The sequence below is a fragment of the Lucilia sericata genome, unplaced genomic scaffold, assembly GCF_015586225.1.
Source record: "Lucilia sericata isolate MDLA Ls3-8-SP2 unplaced genomic scaffold, ASM1558622v1 Contig000365F_arrow, whole genome shotgun sequence".
NCBI classification, from domain to species: domain Eukaryota; kingdom Metazoa; phylum Arthropoda; class Insecta; order Diptera; family Calliphoridae; genus Lucilia; species Lucilia sericata.
This window is the reverse complement of record NW_023994384.1, coordinates 130,959-149,766: the sequence shown is the minus strand read 5'-3', so window position 1 is coordinate 149,766 and position 18,808 is coordinate 130,959. Positions and strand designations below refer to the sequence as shown.

Here is an 18,808-nt window from a genome sequence, read left to right as displayed (position 1 = left end):
AAAATTTTTATTCTATCTACAAGAAATCTCTTTTCCTTTGAGTCATGTAATCAGTTGTGTTTAACAACTAGATGAATTATATGTGTATTTAGATCTCTTAAAGAAACAAAATACATGTTCTTCTCCTTGTCGCCTCATGTCACTGTAATGATGAGCAATGACAGTTGTTGTTTTTGCCCCTGATCTTAAAAAGCAGAAAATACAAAATGAAATACGTTTTTTTTTTTCACCAATATTTAAATCTTATTATTTATTCTGATTATTTCTTTGAGATTACACTATTTTTAAAGTATAGATAGACATTAGATACGTCTCAATACAGACGATTAGTTTTTGCAACATTGTTGCAATAACGACAGCTGATAGAAAAACATAATTGCAACGGAAATGAAGTGTAATGGAAATACATATAGAAAGTATCCAAAAACTATACACATGTATTAGATGTCGAGAGAAAAGTTAATCCAACTTTGCAACAATGTTTTGCAATTATTTATTGTATGAGGAGGCGGATTTGGAAATTTCTGGAAATTGATTGGATTTGAAAGTATTGCCAGAAGGCAAAGAAAATCCATAAGCTAACATGGTTGCCAAGTGACCTAGACAAAATGGTAGAAATCTGTATAAAGAATTCTGAAAATATTTAATATTTAATTAATAAAGGATTTGTGTGAACAGCAACAACAAAAAAACCCTGCAAAGCCTTTAGCTATAAATATGATGAACTATTTGTTATTTTATCATTATTACTATAAATAATTAGAAATTAATCAATGAAAATTACTGTAAACGTTATTGGACAAAGGAAAAAAGTAATAATTACTAAATATAGATTATCTCTGAACTTACACAAACAAGAACTAGAGATACTGATAGAGGGGAAACAGAAAGTTGTGGACCACTACAACAACTACATTTTAATTAATAATAAAACAAAAATATAAATATTTGTAATTAAGCGTTATACAGTAAAAGAAAGATGAGTAAATAGTTTATAACTTATTTACAGAAATCCAGTTGAATAACTAAACACAAGGAAAGGAAAAGTTAAAAAAAAAATAACAATCTTATCACCAGCAACTAATCGATGAGAGATGGGTGTGTTCTTTATAAACTACAAGTAAATACTTGTACACTGAAACAACTAACCAACCGACCGACCGACCAACGAACCAACTGACGCATCCAACTGTCGGTAAAGTCACCAGTTAGTTAGTCAGTTAGTTGAAAAGAAGAAAAATAAAAACGGTATTTGCACTAGTCATACAAAGTTCCACAAACGGTCAATGGCCATTGGCCGCATTTGCAATGAATAACAAATATTTATATACATATATATTTTACTTATCAATGAATAAACTGTGAGGAAATGCTATTTGTAAAGTTAACTTATATAAATGCTACTTCTCTAACAGGCCTACTAAATAGTATCAGTAAAACTACAGCACACAAAATGATTGGGAAAATGTGGCAAGGCAAAAAAATCAAACTCCAGCAAATCAACCTTCTACCACAGTTCGATTATTAAGACCCAACAATTTGTAAAGTAAAATATGCAATGAAGAAACACATTATTTACACTCCCTGCCGAACACTTCTGCCGGTAACGAATAAACGAAAATCGAAACTAGAGTTTAATAAAGACGAGGTCATACAGTAAAATTTCTCTAAATAAGCAAACTAGTTTAAAGGTGATACTTGGACTCTCCTTTAAACATCGATCAGTCTAGCAAAGCCTAGTTTCATAATCCTTTAAGTTTATGATGAAGATTCTAAGGCCCAGATTCCATGCCAGGTACGTAAACCTTTCTACTCCCATGGTATCTGAGTTCACAATGAGATATCAAACCCAAAAACATCCGAAAACCTCGCTATTGTCCTTAAGGATGTGCAGAAAAGAAACTGTCGTCCCGCAAACTAAAAGCTCATGGTAATGATCACCAGAAGAAACAGAAGAATTTGATTCGCATGTGATTCGTAGTCACAAAGTCCAATTTCACAAACAATGTCCAATAACACAGCCAGTTTCATAATCCTTTAAGTTTATGGCGCAGATTCTCAGACCCAGATTCTATGCCAGGTTTCTTTGAAATTAACTTTTCTACTCCCATGGTATCTGAGTGCACAATGAGATATCAAACCCAAAAACATCCGAAAACATCGCTACTGTCCTTAAGGACGTGCAGAAAAAAAACTGACGCCCCGCAAACTATAAGCTCATGGTAATGATCACCAGAAGAAACTGAAGAATTTGATTCGCATGTGATTCGTAGTCACAAAGTCCAATAACACAGCCATTTTCATAATCCTTTCAATTTTATGCTGAAGATTCTCAGACCCAAATTCCATGCCAAGTTACTTTCACATTAACCTTTCTACTCCCATGACATCTGAGTGCACAATGAGATATCAAACCCAAATACATCCGAAAACATCGCTACTGTCCTTTGTTTTCACATTTCTAAGACAATGACCATAAACAACCTTTTATGTTCCTCCACAAGTATTTTAAATTTTAGGAAGAGCTAAGCTGGTTCCGCAAACAAACAAACAACATCCATGTGCCTATGGAACACCAGATCTGCCAAGAACGTAACCTTTTCCAATGGACAAGAGTAGCGGAATTATTAAATCTCTATCTTACTTAGAAACTTCAACTTTTGCAAACTTTAACTTTGCTATTTTTGCGCCAAAGCTTATAATTGCTGATTCAATTGAGCTAAAAGTTCAAAAGCAAACTCGTTCTATGACAGATATTAAAAAAAAAAAAAAAGACAATCATTCCGGTAAACAATCAGAGTAATAAGCATTATAAAGGAGCACAGAAAGCCCTGAGTTTAACCAACAGGTATGACTTTCACCAACACTCATATGTCGAAGAATTCCAGAACGGATTCCTTGCGGTACACAAATAATTGGACTTCGCAAACTTTTACTTGATAAATTTTGGAACTTAACCAGAGAAAGTATTAAGTTCTTCTCTAGCTCAGAAACTTTGATTTTCGCAAACTTCAACTTGGCTAATTCTGGGTCAGAGCTTCGTTGCCTTACAAGATCCCATAAAGCTAGTAGTTCAAAGGCAAGATCGGTTGTACGATGACTGAACTTCAATTAAGCGAAAGAGGACGTTTAGACAATATCCACGAATTAAAGAACTGTCAGATCAAACATTAAGTTAGCAGAATAAGCATTGGAAATGCGCAGAAGAACCCAAGATCTTGATCAACAAGACAGAATTTCGCAAACTTGAGCTTGATGACAATCGACACCGCATCTATTAAAGGTCAAATTGATGGGTTGTTCTTTGACTGAAATTCGAAGCGTTTGTTACTATTTCTCAAGAACTTGAGAAATGATCACGGTCGATTCGTTGCGGTGCACAAACACTTGGACTTCGCAAACTTCTTATTGAGGAATTTTGGGTTTGAACTTTGGACTGCTGCCAAGAACATCTGCACTTTCAGTGGACAAACGTAAGTTTCTGTCCTGATCACAAACTCTGACTTTTGTAATTTTGCGTCACGTCCAAAGATCTAAAGGTTTAAAATGACAACTTCAGTAACTTGACTTCAGAGTGTTTGAAAGAGTCGTACTCTCGTTTCGGAAAACAATCCGCCAATATTAATGCGTTAAAGAAATTTCAGTTTAACTATAAGGAAGCCAAAACCTTCAGACTTTCGCAAACCTCAAAGTGGTAAAGTTTCCACCAAAACTTGACATTGTCTTCATTAGAGATTCAATTTAATTAGAAGCTCAAAGTCCATAACCAAAGATAGTACCACTTGTTCACCGATTGAGGTTGGAAACATTTTAAATTCTATGATTGGTTTGTTAAAGAATCTGCCAACACCTATGCGTCAAAGAATCCCCGATTTGTCAAGAACTAGAGAAACGATCACAATCGATTCTACTTGCGGAATTTTGAGTCTGAATTTTGGATTGCAGTCAAGAACCTTTCCGCTTTCAGTAGACTAGAAGAACGGAAGTATCATGTTCCTTTCTTGCTCAGACTTTCGCTAAATTCGACATGATTAATTTTTTTTCGAGGAAGCCTTAAAAGATGCGTTCTAAAACAAGGTGCGTTTGTTCAATGACTGGACTTCAGAGTGTTTGAAAGAGTACGATCGTTTCAGAACTTGGAATTACAGCCGATCAGATCAAATATATCTAGGAGTGCAAAGATAAGATAGTTTGTTCGATTACCATTCCATAGAGTATTTCAAAGAGAACGATCGCTTAAGAACGAACGGCCAAGAACTTAACAGAATAACCATTCGGAAATAATCAGACTTTCGTCGAAACTTGATAGTGCTTCCACTAAAGTTCCAAATGAAGCTTAAAATTCATGGTCAAAGCTTAAGATCTTACACAGATTCGAAGCGTTTGAAATTAAACAAACTGCCAACACCCAGACCCCAAGAAACCCCAGATCGGCCATGAACTTGTAAAACGTTTTTCTTTTGGTACACAAACGCTTAAACTTCGCAAGCTCCTACTTGAGCAATATACTATTTTGAGCCTGAACTGTATTCTTCAGCCTTACAGAGTTCATCGAGGCGAAGGATTCCATTTGTCGTGGCAGAGTATTTGAGAGGTTACTAACTGAAATATTGTTTAAATTGTTGGTTAAATTCCCATAACAACTTTTCCGTTAGCTCTCCTATTCTCCACAACACCCAATATCAGCAATTGTATGAATCAACCGACAATATGCAAATATATACAACTTCATAAATTTTTCTCTTAAAATCAAGGTGGGAATTATTAAAGTTATGACCATGATAAATATTCTTTATTGACTTACTTTTTGCGTATTTTTATGTCTGTTATAAAACCGGGGGGAGGGGGGAAAAAGAGGAACTTTAATTTATGATTTAACTCAGTTGCTGTTGGTTACAGGCTGCTAGTTGGATTATTAAAGTTTTCAGCAGCAGAAGGAAAAGAAGAGGTGAGTGAGTATATGTTGGATTTCCTAAGGATATTCATATTTATATATATACAGTAATACCTTACGTTGTAGAAGTATTTATTATAATTTATCGGATGAGGAAAAAAGAACAAGAATAAAACAGGGTGTGGGTGTCATTTGTCTCTGTGTTGCGTTGTTGTAATAATCAAAAGATAATCTTGTAAACATGTAGGATGTTAATAGGTTTATAATCACAGAAGGTTTTGTAATGGTATAGTGGTGTGTAAAGAGTTAACTAGGAAACTAGATAATTACACTGTTTCCTAGAAGGCTAAAGGAAACTTAATGTTGGTGAAATGTTATTTTAAATAGTTTGACGTTCTTAAGACAGATAATTCTTTCTTAATTTCCTAAGAAATGGTGTAATTTATTCATTTAATTCCTTTCATAAGCTTAGCTATCAGTATCAGTATTATTATTATTTACTTGCTAGTATTTGTAAAATTTATTAATCCTTTGTATTTATTAATATGATAAGTCATACATTTTAAATTTATGACAATATTTAAGTCAAAAGAAAATTATAAAAAATAATAATAATAATAAAAATTCTTATGAAAGAAACATTAATTTGTCATGTGTTAAATTCATTTTATACGGGCAGACAATAACCAATTGTTATAAAGACATATGGAATTGTCTGCCTATTAGGCTGAATCATTTATTTGTTTAAATTTTTATCAAAAATTTTACTTTAACATTTAAAAGAGAACTACCCTAATGCCTAAAGAATGTATTTATTTGAATGCATTATTATAAATAATTCGTTTTTTTAAATATGCTACTTATGATATAATTTTAAATTGACAAATTTTGTGAGTGAATTTTTCATTGCTTGCGTTTAGTAAGTAAATATTATGTTGAAAATGGTTGTGGGTGGGGTGAATGGTTTTCAAAACAGTGAAATATTGCTTGTGAATGCATGTTCTAGAATAATGACCCATGTCTGTCTTGAATATTACACATTCGGGAATAATTTCTTGGGAGAACAAAATGATAAATTAAATCGAAAAATAACTTTAATATTAGATCGTCATCATCGATCAACCAAGATCTGTTCTGCTAAATCAAGAGATACGAGCAGGTTCGGTAAGCAACCAGCCATACATATATAAAAGAAACGATCCAAGAACATCTCTGATGTCAATGTTTAAGAGAATTTGGGCAAAATTTCAGAAGTACAGTCGAAGAATACCCAATTCATTCCGTACCAAGACTTTAATAACATGACTGCTGTGTTTGTAAACGACAGCTTCGAGATTGTGTCAGATCGGTCAAGAATATAGCCGCATTCGAGTCATTTGATTTTTTATTCTCTACCAAGAAACGGTGTCTATTCCAAACCTAAACTTCTTTAATTTTGCGTTGTAGAATTATGTTATACTTCAATTTAATCGGTATTCAAAAGCTAGTGACACTAAAGATAAGACCGTTTGTTCTCCGATTGAGAATCGTTTGAAATGCAGATAGTATGTAAGAGAACTCGAGGTATTCGATGACCTTTCTTTTACTTGGTGAAATTTGGGGAATCGGAAATTGCCAAGATATATCTGTTCGCTGCAGTACGTATGCAGGAAAACTTAGAGTATTCAATGTCTTTTCTTGTACCAAAATTAAGACTTTTTCAAGCTTTAAATTGGTGAACATTGGATCGAAACTACTGTACAGTTTTCTGCAAATAATTGAATTTAATCCGTGAAACTTAAACCCGTGCGGGGTTTACTATGTTCTCCATCGGGAGCCTCATATTGGCTAATTGGGGAAGCTTACCATATTGTAACAATATGGAGGGCACTGGGGATAAAAAATAAAATACCTAAGGGTGACCAAAATCTGGTCTAAAGAATGGCAGCTGGTTCTATAGTATCATGAGCAAGCAGAGGTTGCGTCAACTGGTATGGTTGCTTATGAAATAGCACACGGCGCAGTGGTAGCCACGATAACGGCGTGTTCTCAACAGTCTTTGGGTCCATCACTCACTGACCAAGATTAAATGATGTTAAACAAATATGAGTTCAACACAAGCCTCCAAGGGGTAATCTTGAACTTCCGAGAAATCCAACTGCTTCGGCTGCCGGCACAACTAATTTGGAGGTGCCAAAATTATGTTCAAACATTACGACCTCTACAAAGGCCCTATGCTCCAGTGGGAGGGAAGGATGACAGAAGAAAAGCCCAAAGTTAAAGACTGATTGATGATAAAACCCTTTAGATTTCAGTTTGAGTTTAGGAGCATTTGGGAATGGTATGATTGGTTTGGCAAGCAATCAGTTGACAACCTAGAGCTTACTTGAGTATAATCACTTGGACTTCATAAACTTTGGCGAATTATACGTCTGAAACACCACAATATTCAACAAAAACTCCATAAGCCTTAGATGAACGTCAATTCGGCAACGCTCTCCTTCATAATCAGTTTGAATACCTCGGTAGCTTTCTTTTAAAGATCAAGCTTAATTCGAAGCTGAAAGTTTATGATCAGAGATAAAACCGTCTGTACTCTGGCTCTTCTTTGGAGCGCTTGGAATGTCTGTCGACGACCAGAGAGAACCTTTAGACAACAGATCCAAACTCCCTAAATATTAATGTTAATGACCAAAAACAACCTTAATCGTTCTTAGAGTTTCTAGGCGTTTCCAAGTGGATTCCGATTATGAACGAAAAATCATCTTTGGCCATATGAGAAATTATTGATTGTTGGAAACGTGTACACAGAGGGAAAAAACCGATAGAAAAGTACCGAAATTGATACAATCCGTTGTCAAAAGTGAGCTTATCACGTTTGTTAACATTTAGACACACAGTTATTTTTTTGACAATTGTAATTTTGACAAAGCGTCGTTGTCATTGCAACAACATATTGTTGTCATTTAGATTATGCTTTGTGTCATTTCGGCAATGCATCGTTGTGATTTCGACAACGAATCGTTGTCATGTCGATGACACAACGTTCTGTTTGACAACATAGCGTTGTTATTTTGGTAACACATTATTATTTTTTTGTTGATTTGAGAAGGTCATGTGTTTTTTTATATTTTTGTTGTTGGTTTGACAACTATCCCTACATACTTTGACAACGCATGTTGTCCCTCTGTGTAGGAGATCTCTTAAAGTTCAAAGTTGGAAACAAAGTGCATAGTGGGATTAAGTATCTCAGGGCATTGATTTATAAACAGAGAGAAAAGTTTTAGGAGAATTAGAGCCTTAATCTGTAAATCTGTTAACTTAGACAACAGAACTTGGCCGACAAAAATCTTTGGTCTGCTGGACAGATGAGTGATAAAAGTTGCAAACTTTTGATGGGATTATTGTGACACTCAAATCATTCAAATTTAAGCCCAAAGATTCGATATACAAAACTTAATGTCCAAAACATTTCATCAGTTTTAAACATTTATAAATAAAATGCACAAAAAAAATCCTCCAAGTCAAAGTTTTTGAACCTTTTTGACTTTATCAATTAAATATTATAAAAAAAAAATATTGTAAATAAAATAATAATTATTTATAAATTTGCCATTGACTTTGAAAAAACAAAACAAAAATTAAAAAAAAGAAAAAAAATACTCAACAACAACAATATTCAATGTTAAATTTAATTAAAAAAATAAAATAAAATTGCAATTAAATTGATAGAAAAGACAGAAAAACAGATTCAAGTAGCAAAAAAAAAACAAAAACAACAACAATTGGAGGTAATGCCAACCGGCAATCAGACAAACAGACCTCTATCGACGCCTTAAAAGAATGACAAGAGTTAAGCTGCTCAATAAAACGCAAAAAACAAAGTTATGGCAGTTAAAGTACAAAGAGAAAAGAAATAATTATTAAAAATTTAAAAATTTCTTAACTAGCAAGTATATAACTAAGTAAGATGAAATACATATTTAACTGTGTTAAGTTACAATCAGTAATTTTCGGTTAAAACCAAAAAATTTAAAATGAATTTCATACAAAAAAAATGGCTCAAAACAGATCATGAATATTGTTTTTGCTAAACGCCACTAACAAACGTTGGCACTTGGTGGTTGCTTGGTAGTCAGTGTCTGATATTGCACATGCGAATTTTTTTGTTTTCTGTTTAAGCTTGTGTTTGAATTTTAACAAAAAAAAAAAAAAAATTACAATGTATGTCGAAAAAAAAAAAACAGATTGCGCGTGTTGGTACTTAAAACAAAAAGTACATAGAGCAGTGTACAAAAACGTCAAATGAACAGACTGTAAGACCGACCATTAGTTAGACATGCTTTAACTGTTTTTTTCTTGTGCTTTTTTTTTTGTTTCTGTGCAAACTTTAAAATAGTTATGAGCTATAGTGGATGTGGCTTTTAAAGTTGTTGTTGGTGTTTTATCTGCTGTTTTTTCCCTCCTTCTTCCTCCTCATTTAGTTTTTTTGAATTATTAAATTTGTTTGTTGGGCAAGGGTGGAGAGAAGTTAGAGTGGTAAACTAGCAAACATTAGGGGTATTCAGAGTTTAAGATAAATGTACAAAGCTCAACTGTCGGCAATTCTTGAGCTTTCACCCGCTAGATGGCCAGGAGGAAGAGAATAACGGCACGATATCCCAGCGTTGTCCAGCTACTTTAAAGGAAACCCCTTGAATGTCATTGGGTTGATCCCTTAGAATGTCATTGAGTGGTGTTAGGTTCGTTTCGCGATCTAATAGCTCTAATAAATCAAATATGATACAATTCTGAAGCCTTAAAGCAAACACTGGACCAAAGATTAGTTAAATATTGGGGAGTGGATGATGTGCAATTGCGATCTTAGTTGAGCAAATGTTGAGGAGTAGACGAAGTCCAATTTCGATCCCCGTTAAGCCCTGCATCACTATCTGTATATCAAGTCCTCTAGAGGTCGTTATGAATATCATTCAAAGCTAATTTGATCGGTTTGTGATCATATGGATCTTGTAAATAAAGTGTCAATGAGGCAATTCTGAAGGCTTAAAGAAGACTCTAGATGGTGGACCAAACAGTAGCCAAGGTTGAGAAGGGATTTATGTGCGATTCCGATCACAATTGAGTCATGGTTAAGAGATCCTTATGAATATCATACAAAGGTGTTTTGATCGGTTTGCGATCAAATGGATCTTTACTGGAGAATGGTCAACAAATGGATGGATGCATGTCAAAGGAAAGTCAGATTGGTTTTGCAGTACGTAGAGCTCTATACTCTGGAAGAAACAACTTGCTATGAACTGAAGTTAATGATTGTTCATAGACAATGCCGATCGGTAACGGAATTTTGGATCGTTGGGAAGATTATGAGAGATTTGGCAAATAGTTTATCAAAAAAATCCATCACTTGGAACATCAGCAGTATGATTGTCTATTGATCCAGTAGATCGAAGTTATCAGTGAACTTTTGGAATAGATCAATAGATCTTTTAAATAAAATCTCGAACTTTTGGATAATTCAACTAAATCATAAAGAGAATATAATGATTAGCAGACTCTAGTGAACAAAACATTAGCCAAAGAAGAGAAGGGATCGATGTGCGATTCCGATCACAATTGAGCCATGGTTCAGTTCAGAGATCCTTATGAATATTATTCAAAGCTGTTCTGATCGGTTTGCGATGAAATGGATCTTTACTAAACATCTGAGAATGTAGAACAAATTTAAGCATGTCAAAGGAAAGTCAAATTGGTTGTGAACTTCGTAGAGCTCTAAACTGCGGAAGAACCAACTTGCTATGAACTGAAGTTGATGATCGTTCATAGACAAAACCGATCGCTAACGGGATCTTGGATCGTTGGGAAGTTTATATGAGATTTGGCAATAGTTTACCAAAAAATCGTGAACTTGGAACATCAGCAGTATGATCCTGTAGATCGAACTTGTCATTGAACTTTTGGAATAAAAAGAGATTCTAATGAATATCGGTTAAATGCTAAGGTACTTGGTTCAGCATCCACTTCCACTGAACCAAGAGCTTATATTTAACGATCATAAACAAGATTTAAATGGTTCAAAAGAGGATGACTGTTTTTTCAAATAATAATTCGAATTTTTAAAGGTTCAACACACTCATAAACTGCGTATTGAAGCTGAAACGTGGACCTGGACATTGGACCACGGATTTGTTTGAATTTTGCATTGCCACTTGGATTTGATGCGATACAAGGTCCCCCAGATCACAGTTAATGACATAGACAGGTATAAATAGTTCACATACTGGACTTAGAGCTTTCGAAATGACCATATACAAGACAGTTTGTTGCACATTTTGAGCTTAGAGCTTTCGGTAGAGTGTAACTAAGAAATTAAGCTTTTCAAAGATCAATCATAAACAGAATATTGATGAGAAATCACAGTTAGCTCCATCCATTGTTTGCTGACCGGGCTGACGCGAAGTAATTAAATATTGTACTACATTGATCATATAGGGCTAAAATCGACCATCTGTGAACACTCCTAATAAAATGTTTGCTGAAGTTTGAAGCGAAAAAAACCAAAAAAAAGACAAACAAAAATGTTTGCCAAAAATATATTTCAACATGAATAAAGCCAAAAAAATATATACATATATAATCATTGGATCATTTGAATGATTCATAAGAAAACTAAAACTTTGCTGATTTCATGAGCCAATGTAAATGTATTTGCAACATTTTTTTGTTCTCCTAATCAAACACAATTGAAACTTTCTTCGATCTAGAAACCGAAACAAAGATGAAAAACGGGAAAATAGAGAAATAAAGAAAAAAAAATTAACATCATTGATCTGCCAGACACCAACATATTCATGGAAAAGATGTTTAATGATTGTAGTGTTTTTTCAGTTGTTTGTTTTTTACCGACCGTTTGTGGAAAATTATACCGCCTTTTGTAAGCACCTAGACGGACAGACAGACAGACGGACCGACAACAAAAGCCAAAAACAATATTAAATAAAAGTAGGTGTTGATGAATCATAAGGCGGCTGAGGCTAAGTTGGTTGGCAAAGCAGACTCAGACATTGTGAAAATTTACGTTGTTTTTTTTTTTGTTTGCTTTTTTTTGGTTTGTCTAAATTGGTAAGACAAGCTTATAGCCTGTTGCTATTAACTGGTTTTTCTTTTTTTAGACATTTGCTTAAGAAAAACCAACAACAAAATAAAACAATATTAATAATAATGAAAACCATTTACATTATTTTACCATTCAAATAATCCACTACAAAGACACAAAAAAGACACATTTATATTATACACTAACAGCTGAAAATATACCATCATATTAGCAACAGCCGGCAGCCAGACGGACTGACTGACAGACAAACCTATAGTCTGACATCCACTAACATGACTCCAACTTAAAAAAAAAAAAAAAAAAAAAACAACCTCCAGTGCAACACAGAAGGCTATAACAACAACAACAACAAAACAGCTAGCAGTCTGACTATCTTTGTGAAAAGTTTATTTAGCAAGTAAATATTTGCACGCAAAAAAAAAATACTATTTATATACACTTAAGCATTAAAAATCATAGAAATTTAAAAAAATTTTATTAAAAAAAATATATATAATAATTGAAACCAAACTAATGCCGCTGTTTGAGAGGAGTTAAAGTAAATATTTGATTAGTTTATTTTTGTTAATTTTTTTTTTTTTTCATATTAACACCTTGCCTCATCTTTTTAAATTAACTTTTGTCTTTTAGTTGATTAAATATTGAATTAATATTCTATTTCCTTTATTAGTTATCTTAATTGATTTCTAGGTTGGTTTGGATCATCATATGGTAAATATTTCTGCTAAATATTTCACGTTTGTTAACTGCGCAATAAAGAAATTCTTAGCTATTGGTCAAGGATTTTGGAAAAAGTTCCGAAAATTGGTTTCCGATTAACTAAAAGCTCTAGAAATATCATAGAAGTGAAAACAAGTAAAAATGCGGAAGTTTCTATAGAGTTTCAAATAATATTCGATCTTGGATTATGCTGGAAAAGGGACCTTGATTTGTTTTCGGGATTCAGGGAAAATTTGGCTGGATATCCAAATCGAGCGGTTTCAATAAGACACTTTGGAATATCTAAACGAAATCGAATACTCGGTTTCATTTTAACTCTATTAATACTATTTGGGATGAGTTGATTTTAAGAACTATGAACGTCAACCACGGAAAATTTGTCCGTAAACCAAAATCTAACAGTTGTAATTGGACACTCTGGATTCAATATCAGATTTCTTTTCGTTGGAACTCTACCAACTTTTTCGGACCGTGACTTTATTACCTCCTAAACGGTATACATCAACATCTTATAATTTAGTTCAAGAACTTCATGAATTCCAATCAAACTTTCCAGTTTTCCTTGAAACCTGCAGCAACAGATATTCGAGTGGTATATAGCAACCTCAAAACTATACTGAAAAAGGGACCTTGATCTGTTTTCCGAATTCAGGGAAAATTTGGCTGGATACCAAACTCGAGCGGTTTCAATAAGACACTCTGGAATATCTAAACGAAGTCGAATAACTGGTTTCATTTTAACTCTCTTAATACTATTTCGGATGAGTTGATTTCAAGAACTATGAACGTCACGATCTACGCAAGATCAACCATGGAAAAATTTGCCCGTAAACCAAAATATAACTGTTTTAATTGGACACTCTGTATTCAATATCAGATTTTATTACGTTGGAACTCTACTAGCTTTTTCGGACCGTGACTAAGATGCCACCGTTTATGCAAGATCAGTTGGTATAAAACCTTTTGATCCTTAACGGTATACATCATCATTCTTTAATTGAAGAATTTCTTGAATTCCAAGCAAACTTCCCAGTTTTTCTCGAAACCTGCAGCAACAGATATTCGAGCGGTATATAGCAACCTAAAAATTGTTAGGGTCTCAAAATTCTAATAATTGATCTATAATCCAATGTGTCTTCAAACTCATTACGTGTTTTTAGTAAGCAGATTATCAATCACGCAAAAAGTGTGTGAAATTGTTGATAGTAGTTCGCCAAAGTTGAGAATAGCATGACCGATGTAGGATCAGTAGATATAAAACTTTTATGATTGCACGTTAATCCAAACATAATCTCGATGTAGGATCAGTGAATATAAAACTCTAATAATTGATCGTTTATTCAAAGTATCTTCAAACTCTCTTGAGTTTTCAGTAAGCAATAAGCGCATCAAGTGTATAAAGTAGTTGATTAACAGTTGGTCACTGTTGAGAACTGTACGATCGATAGAGGATCAATAGATAAAAACACTATAGCTGCTATTGTCATGTTAGAGCTTTAATCCAACAATTATTTATTGATCATCTGAGAATACACAACAAATTTCCAACTTTAAGAAGTATGTTCTGTCTGCGATCAAATAGATTTTTTGCGGATCATCTGTATTTTTAAGGAATATTTATCCTCGGAAACCTGCAGTAACAGATATTCGAGCGGTATATAGCAATCTCATACTGATTATGGTTCAAAACTCTCATGATAGATCGATAATGCATTGGGTCTTCTCAGTCAGCTGAGTTTTTAGTAAGCAGATTATCAATCGCGTTGAGAATAGCATGATCGATGTAGGACCAGTAGATATAAAACTATCATGATTGATCGTCAATCGATATATCATCTGAGTTTTTAGTAAGCCCATTCCCTGCTTATCGTGCAATAAGTTATGAATTAGTTGAATAACAGTTATTCACAGATGTTAACTGCACGATCGATAGACGATCAGTAGACAAAAACCTTAGCTTTTGTTTAGTATACAATTGTTCATGTCATTCCTTACTGATCATTTGAGAATTCACAATAAATCTGCAACGTTAAGAAGCATGTTCGGTCTACGATCAGATAGATCTTTACGGATCATTTGAACTGTTACGGATCAGGAGATTACAAAGTTTCAAAGCATATGAAATACGTGGAAAAGTTTGTTAAATTTAAGAACGATACAATCAATAAGACATGATCAACGAAGCCCGATATGAATAGGACGAGATGGTTCCACAGAATAGGTAAGTCAAGATCAATGAAATCTAACGAGAAGGTTCCTCAGAATAACCAAGTCGGAAGATATAATGATCATTTTTGGAAGACTAAAGACAGACGAATATAAAATTGGAGTAATTTAAGAAGGATACAATCAATAAGACATTATCAGTGAAACCTGATGAGAAGAGGAGGGTTACTGAGAATAAGAAAGTTAAAATTTGAAGAAATGGATTCAGACAGATGTAGAGCGTACGCAGAGAACAGTTAAATACTGGAAAAATTTCTCTTTCAGTTCCTAAGTAGATTTAGAGATGCACATGAAATAATTCCCTAAAAATGAGAACACGATCAAAGAAGCCCGACGTAAATAGGACGATGGAATTCCTCAGAATAAGTAACTCAATAAAGTTCCAATTAATTTTGACAATGGAAACGGAATCTCCTCTAAAACCAAAGACAACTCTGCAAAGCCCTTCAAACCCATCGTTCCCATTGTGGCAACCTAAAACTTTCGAAATCTTTATTTATAATCCAATTAAGATTAAAATTGAAGAAATAATCTAAAAACAATCATATGTTTAGAACAAATTTATTACTAAAAAAACATTATTAAATAATAATAATTATAACAAATAATATAAATTATTGTAATTTTTCCAGTTCTTTTATTCTCATTTCTAGTTCCACCTTTTTTATGGCCATATTCAGTTGATGTTCAGCCTCCTTCATGGCCAAAGATTTTGTTTTAATCTCAATTAAATGATCCAATTTCTGTAAAACCTCTTTGTGATACTCTTCGGTAGCTTTAACACTTATTTGTAGTTCTATATTTTTAATTTCCATATTAAGTTTATGTTCAGCTTCTTTCATAGCCAAAGATTTGGTTTTTATAGCGATTAAATTATCTAATTTTTGTAAGATCGATTGATAGTAGTCTTTAGCAGTTAGATCTAACTCTAACTTGATTTCCTTAAGAGGAGTTTTGTTTAAAACTTCATCATCAGAAATGCTGAGATCTTGTTCAGGAGGAAGTATACTGCTGGACATTCTTTCTTCATAGGTTTTCTTATTAGGCAATTTATCAAAAGAAACTTTCTTTTTAATATTTTGCTTTTGAGCGCGATATACCTAAAGTAAATTTGTTAGTAGGGAATTTGATATTAACTAGTTTATCACACCTGGCGCCATGATTTCGAATCCTTTATAGGCGGCCCAATAGCATTTAGTTTCGCTGTTAGATTTTCCCATAATCTATTGGTCTGTACTTTGCCCTGACCATAGTTTAGTATAATCCCTTTGCTAAAATCTTTATAAGCCGCTATAAATTCATTTAGAATTTCACTTTGTGCTGAATTTATCTGTGTTATATGTGACCTATATGGAGAATTGCGAAAGGTTTAGTAATACTAGACTGAAAATACTTACATTTCTTGCATATTTACAGAAGTTAAATGTTATATTTACAGATAATTTTGGGTGAAAATAAAAATATTTTTCAGTCCATGAATATGTGGCGTGCAATTGTCTGAATATTTTTTAATTTAAATCAAAATTTCATATGATCAAAAGAAATTTTGATCTTGTTTGCGATCATATAACTCATATGATCGGTACACCTGCATGCAATTTTATAATTTTTAGATAATACAGTTAATTTTGATAAAAATCACTTGAGAACCTATGAGGTTCGCTATGGACCTATATCCTAAAACTCTTGAATTTTACACATTGTTCTTGAAAAAGATCATATAAAGAATCATGCTATAGTTTTGTAGGAAGAATAAGTTTAAGATTAACATGCTTCCTTTTTTTCTGAATTAACTTTTTCTTAACCTTTTAGATAAAACTATACATATACATATAAGTAGTTTAGTCTTTAATAAAATAACAACGAAATTTAAATAAATATTTGCATATTAAAATTGAAACTAAAATTCTTATTCATTGTTTGATTGCTCCACCCATCAATGCCATCATACACTTAAAGAAATAAATGCGCAAAATATCTAGTATATTAAATTATTTTTGCTCTAGAAGAAATTTCAATTTAATTTAATTCAAATTTTCTTTCAACGAACGTATTTTGTTTATAATATATTTAGACATTAGGGTGGTTCTCTTTTGACCTGATATAAAAACTATACGATTTGTAAGCGATCATTAGGACTGATCATATATTTCCTAATAATCTTACATGTGCGACAAGTATTCTTTGCACAAGACAAAACTATGATTTACTTTTCTAATTGTTGGTCAAATTATTGATTATAAGATTAAAACGGTATGATCTGTACGCGATCATAAAGTTAAACGATCTATTCACAATCAATGATCATCAGAGATAAAACTCCTAGAGTAATTTTTTTGCCAGTTGATTCAAATTTTGTGTTTAGGATACGATACGATCATCATACGATACGCGATCAGTCGTTCCAAAGTTAAATGTTAAACGATCTATTCACGATCAATGATCATCAGAGATAAAACTCCTTGCGTAATTTGATCGAATTTTTGCCAGTTGATTCAAATTTTGTGTTTAGGATACGATACGACGATATAATCTGATCTGTACGCGATCAGCCGTTCCAAAGTTAAATGTTAAACGATCTATTCAATCAATCAATGATCATCAGAGATAAAACTCCTAGCGTAATTTGATCGAATTTTTGCCAGTTAATTCAAATTTTGTGTTTAAGATACGTTACGACGATATAATCTGATCTGTACGCGATCAGTCGTTCCAAAGTTAAATGTTAAACGATCTATTCACGATCAATGATCATCAGAGATGAAACTCCTTGCGTAATTTGATCGAATGTTTGCCAGTTGATTCAAATTTTGTGTTTAGGATACGATACGACGATATAATCTGATCTGTACGCGATCAGTCGTTCCAAAGTTAAATGTTAAACGATCTATTCACGATCAATGATCATCAGAGATAAAACTCCTTGCGTAATTTGATCGAATTTTTGCCAGTTGATTAAAATTTTGTGTTTAGGATACGATACGACGATATAATCTGATCAGTCGTTCAAAAGTTTTATTATTCGCGATCAATGATCGTCAGACATGAAACTCTTTGCGTGATTTGATCTCATTTTTGTCAGTCACTTCTATGATACTGTTTGCGAGGTTTTTATCAAGGTTCTATGATTGTCGTTCAAGGTTATTCACGATCAAGCTACGAAAAATTACCATTCCAGAAGATCAACCATAAGTTACGTGCGGAATTGTTGGTCAAAAACTTGGATAAAAGATGGAAACGAATATGATTTGTGCTCGATCAGCAACACTGATCATAACTTTATTGCAAAAGATAAATCATGATTTACAGATGGAATTGTTGATCTAAAAGTTTGTCATAAGATTAAGATGATGTCTACGCGATCAGTCATTCTAAAGTTTTTAGATTTCAAAGTTAAACGTTAAGTGATCTATACGCGATCAATGATTGTCAGACATAAAACTCTTTACGCGATTTGATCTCATTTGTGTCAGTTGCATTTGCTGTGTCATATGATCTCTTCCCGATCAACCATTCTAAAGTTTTTTTTTTATTTTAAAATTAATCGTTGATTGATCTATTCGCGATCAATGATCGTCCGACATAAAACTCTTTACGCGATTTGATCTCATTTGTGTCAGTTACTTCTATGCTACTTTTTGTGAGTTATCTGTACAGGTTCTACGATTGTCGTTAAAGGTTAATCACGATTGATCTACGATCAAATAATACGTAATGTACGAAAATTCATCATTCCAAAAGATCAATCATGATTTACACATGGAATTGTTGATCAAAAAGTTTGTCATAAGATTAAGACGATATGATCTTTGTGCGATCAGTCATTCTAAAGTTTCTTGATTTTGAATTTGAAACGTTGAACGATCTATTCGCCA

General features: G+C 33.2%; 1 protein-coding gene across 6 annotated transcripts in view; it reads right to left on the bottom strand.

Annotated features, from left to right (window-relative positions):
• LOC119604131 (protein bunched, class 2/F/G isoform-like) overlaps positions 1-18,808 on the bottom strand; it is a 220,539-nt gene that overhangs the window by 176,868 nt on the left and 24,863 nt on the right. The window lies entirely within an intron of this gene.